Below are 7,500 nucleotides of genomic sequence, written 5' to 3' on the forward strand. Positions count from 1 at the left end.
TTGGATCGACACCCGGTTAAGAAACATGGAAAAAGTCCCTCTATTTGATGGAAGTCAGCAACAAAAAGCTGGATTTTTTCTAAGTGTAAAAGTTGGGATTTTTTCTAAGTGTCAACTTTTGGTGTACCAACCCTTCCAAAATAAAGTCGGGATTTTTTCTAAGTGTCAACTTTTGGTGTACCAACCCTTCCAAAATAAAGTCGGGATTTTTTCTAAGTGTCAACTTTTGGTGTACCAACCCTTCCAAAATAAAGTCGGGATTTTTTCTAAGTGTCAACTTTTGGTGTACCAACACTTCCAAAATAAAGTGGGGATTTTTTCTAAGTGTCAACTTATATAGTCGGGATTTTTTCTAAGTGTCAACTTATAAAGTGGGGATTTTTTTCCAAGTGTCAACCTGTAAAGTGGGGATTTTTTTCCCAAGTGTCCACTTTTGGTTCACCATGCCTTCCAGAGTCAAAGAAGCCCCCGAGTGAGACCCAAAAAACCGGACCGAGTGATGTCATTTGGGGTCCTATTTTCAGTCATTTTGTGGGATTTCGGTGACGCCGAGGAGGGAAGCAGGTGTCAAGGGACAGGGGGGGTGCCTGTCCCTTTAAGAAGGCCGGCTTGCCGTGGATCTACACCCGGGTAGGGAATTCAAAACAGGTCCCTCTATTTGCTGGAAGTCAGCACAAAAAAGCTGGAAATATGACAGGGGAAAAAAAAAAAGAAGAAGCTGCAATGATGGCAGAGTGTCCATGTGCCTGTCCCTTTAAGAAGGCCGGCTTGCCGTGGATCTCCACCCGGGTGGGGAATTCCAAATAGGTCCCTCTATTTGCTGGAAGTGCCCCCCCAAAAAGCTGTCCATTTCCCCAAGTTTTTAAGGAGGGAAAAGCCACTTTAAGCCTAAAAAGGAAAGCGGGGATTTGGAGCCCTCCGGTGGACTTCCGCCGCCGCTGCACCCTTAGAAGAAAAAGCTGCACTTATGGCAGAGTGTCCATGTGCCTGTGCCTTTAGGAAGGCCGGCTTGCCGTGGTTCTGCACCAGGGTAGGGAATTCAAAATAGGTCCCTCTATCTGCTGGAAGTCAGCACAAAAAAAAGCTGGAAATATGACAGAGTGTCAACTTTTAGTGTAATAGACCTGCGAAAGTCAAAGTCGGGATTTTTTCTAAGTGTCCACTTTTGGTGTACCAACCTTTCCAAAATAAAGTGGGGATTTTTTCTAAGTGTCCACTTTTGGTGTACCAACCTTTCCAAAATAAAGTGGGGATTTTTTCTAAGTGTCAACTTATAAAGTCGGGATTTTTTCTAAGTGTCAACTTATAAAGTGGGGATTTTTTCTAAGTGTCAACTTATAAAGTGGGGATTTTTTCCAAGTGTCAACTTATAAAGTGGGGATTTTTTCCAAGTGTCAACTTATATAGTCGGGATTTTTTTTCAAAGTGTCAACTTGTAAAGTGGGGATTTTTTCCAAGTGTCTACTTTTGGTTCACCATGCCTTCCAGAGTCAAAGAAGCCCCCGAGTGAGACCCAAAGAACCGGACCGAGTGATGTCATTTGGGGCCCTATTTTGAGTCATTTTGTGGGATTTCGGTGACGCCGAGGAGGGAAGCAGGTGTCAAGGGACAGGGGGGTGCCTGTCCCTTTAAGAAGGCCGGCTTGCCGTGGATCTACACCCGGGTAGGGAATTCAAAACAGGTCCCTCTATTTGCTGGAAGTCAGCACGAAAAAAAGCTGGAAATATGACAGAGTGCCCCAAAAAAAAAAAGAAGCTGCAATGATGGCAGAGTGTCCATGTTGCTGTCCCTTTAGGAAGGCCGGCTCGCCGTGGATCTCCACCCGGGTGGGGAATTCCAAATAGGTCCCTCCATTTGCTGGAAGTGCCCCCCCAAAAAGCTGTCCATTTCCCCAAGTTTTTAAGGGAAACAAAAACCAGGGTTGGGGTTGGATGCATCACACTGTAAGTCTCGGCTGCAGCCAGAAGCAAGTATTAAAAAGATAGACATCAACCATCATTTAAAAAGGGGAAAACAAATCCATTCATCAATAAATCATATCCAAATTTAAAAAAAGAGGCAGCTCAAAAGAGAGGGTGTGTGTCCAGCAGAAAATAGGCATGATAAACAAAGAGGGCTGGGGTTTGGAGGAGGGCAAAATGTCCCGCAGCCGGCCGCCCGAGTTCCGGGATGCCCAGCACGTCCATAACGCACCCCGCAAAGTCAAACTGGAAGTGGAGGGGGAAAAAGCTGGGAAAGAAGTTAAATGTCCTCAAAGTGTTCCAAAATCAGTCCCACAAGTCCCGCAGCTGGCCACCCGAGTCCAGGGAAGCCCGGCACCTCCGTAACAAGGCCCGCAAAGTCACACTGCAAGTGGGGGAGAAAAGCTGGCAGAGTAGCCAAAAGTCCTCAAAGTGTTCAAAAATCAGTCCCCCACCAGCCCCGCAGCTGGCCACCCGAGTCCAGGGACGCCCGGCACAGCCGTAACGCACCCCGCAAAGTCAAACTGCAAGTGGGGGAGAAAAGCTGGGGGAAAATCCAAAAGTCCTCAACGTTTTCAAAATCCGCACCCGGGACTGAGTCCAGCAAGTCCCCCCGGTCCCAAAAATGCCATTTTTTTCAAAAAATACCCAAAAAATGCGGGGGCCGGATTTCGGAACCGGCGTACCGCTTTCGGCCCGCGTGCCCTAGATTGGAGACCGATGTCAAAAATGGACGCCGGTCGGGTATTTTTTTCCTTGGGGTCTATAGAGAGTAAATCCGGAGGAAAATTGGCCTTACGAGCAAAGGGAGGGATTTTAGGGGGCATAACGTCCAGCCGCGTGCCTCCCGGGTCCCGGGGAAGAGAAAGTCCAGAAAACTCATAAAATCATGCCCAGCATGGAGATCCACAAGTCCCGCCGCAGGCCCGAGGCTTCCCGGGTCCCGGGAATGACCAAAAGACACCCAGGAGTGGACCATCGAAAGTGGGAGGGAAATGGAGGGAAAGTCGGGAAAAAGGTCCAAAATGGGTTGAAAATCATATGATCCCACCCAGGGTAGAGTTCCACAAGTCCCGCAGCGAGCTGCACGAGCCGCAGGAACACCGGGAATGACCAAAAGGCACCCAGAAGTGAACCAGCGAAAGTGGGGGAAAAATGGAGGAAAAGGAGGAAAAAGTACCAAATTGTTTAAAAATCCTACCCAGGATGGAGTTCCACAAGTCCCGCAGCGAGCTGCACGAGCCGCAGGAACACCGGGAATGACCAAAAGGCACCCAGAAGTGAACCAGCGAAAGTGGGGGAAAAATGGAGGAAAAGGAGGAAAAAGTACCAAATTGTTTAAAAATCCTACCCAGGATGGAGTTCCACAAGTCCCGCAGCGAGCTGCACGAGCCGCAGGAACACCGGGAATGACCAAAAGGCACCCAGAAGTGAACCAGCGAAAGTGGGGGAAAAATGGAGGAAAAGGAGGAAAAAGTACCAAATTGTTTAAAAATCCTACCCAGGATGGAGTTCCACAAGTCCCGCAGCGAGCTGCACGAGCCGCAGGAACACCGGGAATGACCAAAAGGCACCCAGAAGTGAACCAGCGAAAGTGGGGGAAAAATGGAGGAAAAGGAGGAAAAAGTGCCAAATTGTTTAAAAATCCTACCCAGGATGGAGTTCCAGAAGCCCTGCAGCGAGCTGCACGAGCCGCAGGAACACCGGGAATGACCAAAAGGCACCCAGAAGTGAACCAGCGAAAGTGGGGGAAAAATGGAGGAAAAGGAGGAAAAAGTACCAAATTGTTTAAAAATCCTACCCAGGATGGAGTTCCACGAGTCCCGCAGCGAGCTGCACGAGCCGCAGGAACACCGGGAATGACCAAAAGGCACCCAGAAGTGAACCATCAAAAGTGGGGGACAATTTGAGAAAAAGTTGGAAAAAGGTCCGAAATTGATTAAAAATCCTACCCAGGATGGAGTTCCAGAAGCCCCGCAGCGAGCTGCGCGAGCCGCAGGAACACCGGGAATGACCAAAAGGCACCCAGAAGTGAACCATCAAAAGTGGGGGACAATTTGAGAAAAAGTTGGAAAAAGGTCCGAAATTGATTAAAAATCCTACCCAGGATGGAGTTCCAGAAGCCCCGCAGCGAGCTGCACGAGCCGCAGGAACACCGGGAATGACCAAAAGGCACCCAGAAGTGAACCATCAAAAGTGGGGGACAATTTGAGAAAAAGTTGGAAAAAGGTCCGAAATTGATTAAAAATCCTACCCAGGATGGAGTTCCAGAAGTCCCGCAGCGAGCTGCACGAGCCGCAGGAACACCGGGAATGACCAAAAGGCACCCAGAAGTGAACCATCAAAAGTGGGGGACAATTTGAGAAAAAGTTGGAAAAAGGTCCGAAATTGATTAAAAATCCTACCCAGGATGGAGTTCCAGAAGTCCCGCAGCGAGCTGCACGAGCCGCGGGAACACCGGGAATGACCAAAAGGCACCCAGAAGTGAACCAGCGAAAGTGGGGGACAATTTGAGAAAAAGTTGGAAAAAGGTCCGAAATTGTTTAAAAATCCTACCCAGGATGGAGTTCCAGAAGTCCCGCAGCGAGCTGCACGAGCCGCAGGAACACCGGGAATGACCAAAAGGCACCCAGAAGTGAACCAGCGAAAGTGGGGGACAATTTGAGAAAAAGTTGGAAAAAGGTCCGAAATTGATTAAAAATCCTACCCAGGATGGAGTTCCAGAAGCCCCGCAGCGAGCTGCGCGAGCCGCAGGAACACCGGGAATGACCAAAAGGCACCCAGAAGTGAACCATCAAAAGTGGGGGACAATTTGAGAAAAAGTTGGAAAAAGGTCCGAAATTGTTTAAAAATCCTACCCAGGATGGAGTTCCAGAAGCCCCGCAGCGAGCTGCGCGAGCTCCGGGACCCCCGGGAATGACCAAAAGATACCCAGGAGTGAACCAGCGAAAGTGGGGGACAATTTGAGGAAAAAGTTGGAAAAAGGTCCGAAATTGTTTAAAAATCCTACCCAGGATGGAGTTCCAGAAGTCCCGCAGCGAGCTGCACGAGCCGCAGGAACACCGGGAATGACCAAAAGGCACCCAGAAGTGAACCAGCGAAAGTGGGGGACAATTTGAGAAAAAGTTGGAAAAAGGTCCGAAATTGATTAAAAATCCTACCCAGGATGGAGTTCCAGAAGCCCCGCAGCGAGCTGCGCGAGCCGCAGGAACACCGGGAATGACCAAAAGGCACCCAGAAGTGAACCATCAAAAGTGGGGGACAATTTGAGAAAAAGTTGGAAAAAGGTCCGAAATTGTTTAAAAATCCTACCCAGGATGGAGTTCCAGAAGCCCCGCAGCGAGCTGCGCGAGCTCCGGGACCCCCGGGAATGACCAAAAGATACCCAGGAGTGAACCAGCGAAAGTGGGGGACAATTTGAGAAAAAGTTGGAAAAAGGTCCGAAATTGTTTAAAAATCCTACCCAGGATGGAGTTCCAGAAGTCCCGCAGCGAGCTGCGCGAGCTCCGGGGCCCCCGGGAATGACCAAAAGATACCCAGGAGTGAACCAGCCCAAGTGGGGGACAAATGGAAGAAAAGCCGGGCCAAGTCCAAAAAAGTTGGATTTTTTGCCAAAGTGTCAACATGCGTGATTTTGTCAGAGTGTCCACTTTTGGGATTTTTTCTAAGTCCAACAACGAGAGAGGCCTGGCCTCCAGCCTGTCTAGCCTCTTCCATGAGACACTTAGAAAAAATCCCGTGCAAAAAAAGTGGATTTTTTCTAAGTCCAACAACGAGAGAGGCCTAAGTTCCAGCCTCCTTAGCCTCTTTCTTCCGTGGAGCAAAAGTTGGATTTTTTGCCTAAGTGTCAACATGCGTGATTTTGTCAGAGTGTCCACTTTTGGGATTTTTTCTAAGTCCAACAACGAGAGAGGCCTGGCCTCCAGCCTGTTTAGCCTCTTCCATGTGACACTTAGAAAAAATCCCGTGCAAAAAAAGTGGATTTTTTCTAAGTCCAACAACGAGAGAGGCCTAACTTCCAGCCTCCTTAGCCTCTTTCGTTCACATACTTAGAAAAAAATCCCAGCGCCAAGCCCAATGCATTTCAATGGGATTTATTTTTCGAGCCGGATTTTTTCTAAGTCCAACAACGAGAGAGGCTTGAGTTCTAGCCTACTTTAAGCCTCTTTCGATTTTCCCTGTTTTTACCAGGTCTACCAAAACACCCCCATCACGTTAGTAGGTGCGCCAGGCTTAGACAGGCCGAATTGGCAGGAAATGTGTCCGAGTCAAAGTGAGCTATTTTGGGACTCAAAAGTTGGATTTTCCCCCTCTTTTCGATGGTTCTTTTTTCGAATGGTTCTTCCAGGCTCTGAGGACAGGGGCTCACGCGGACATGCGTGGCCGCCTAGGGGGCGCTATCTCGGACACATTTAGGGACATGGACACCCTGGAAGAACAAACATAAAAATTTTTTCGACCTGATTTCAGACCAGCCTCTTTCTTAAGGACTTCCAGGACTCGAGCGACAGGGGCTCGGTCCTGAGTGCGCGCCCGGCCAGGGGGCGCTATCCCGGACACATTTCGGGACATTTAAACCATGGATGGACAAACATAAAAATTTTTTCGACCTGATTTCAGACCAGCCTCTTTCTTAAGGACTTCCAGGACTCGAGCGACAGGGGCTCGGTCCTGAGTGCGCGCCCGGCCAGGGGGCGCTATCCCGGACACATTTCGGGACATTTAAACCATGGATGGACAAACATAAAAATTGAAAGACCTGATTCGACCCAGCCTCTCGGGGCTTTTCCCAGGGCCGGAGCGACAGGGGCTCGGTCCTACGGCGTGCCCGCCTAGGGGGCGCTATGACGGACACACCAGGGGACACGGACACCCTGGGTGGACAAACATAAAAAATTGAAAGACCTGATTCGACCCAGCCTCTCGGGGCTTTTCCCAGGGCCGGAGCGACAGGGGCTCGGTCCTACGGCGTGCCCGCCTAGGGGGCGCTATGACGGACACACCAGGGGACACGGACACCCTGGGTGGACAAACATAAAAAATTGAAAGACCTGATTCGACCCAGCCTCTCGGGGCTTTTCCCAGGGCCGGAGCGACAGGGGCTCGGCCCTACGGCGTGCCCGCCTAGGGGGCGCTATGACGGACACACCAGGGGACACGGACACCCTGGGTGGACAAACATAAAAAATTGAAAGACCTGATTCGACCCAGCCTCTCGGGGCTTTTCCCAGGGCCGGAGCGACAGGGGCTCGGCCCTACGGCGTGCCCGCCTAGGGGGCGCTATGACGGACACACCAGGGGACACGGACACCCTGGGTGGACAAACATAAAAAATGGAAAGACCTGATTCGACCCAGCCTCTCGGGGCTTTTCCCAGGGCCGGAGCGACAGGGGCTCGGTCCTACGGCGTGCCCGCCTAGGGGGCGCTATGACGGACACACCAGGGGACACGGACACCCTGGGTGGACAAACATAAAAAATTGAAAGACCTTATTCGACCCAGCCTCTCGGGGCTTTCCCAGGGCCGGAGCGACAGGGG

This window comes from Nerophis ophidion, unplaced genomic scaffold (genome assembly GCF_033978795.1).
Source record: "Nerophis ophidion isolate RoL-2023_Sa unplaced genomic scaffold, RoL_Noph_v1.0 HiC_scaffold_78, whole genome shotgun sequence".
In the NCBI taxonomy this organism is placed as follows: domain Eukaryota; kingdom Metazoa; phylum Chordata; class Actinopteri; order Syngnathiformes; family Syngnathidae; genus Nerophis; species Nerophis ophidion.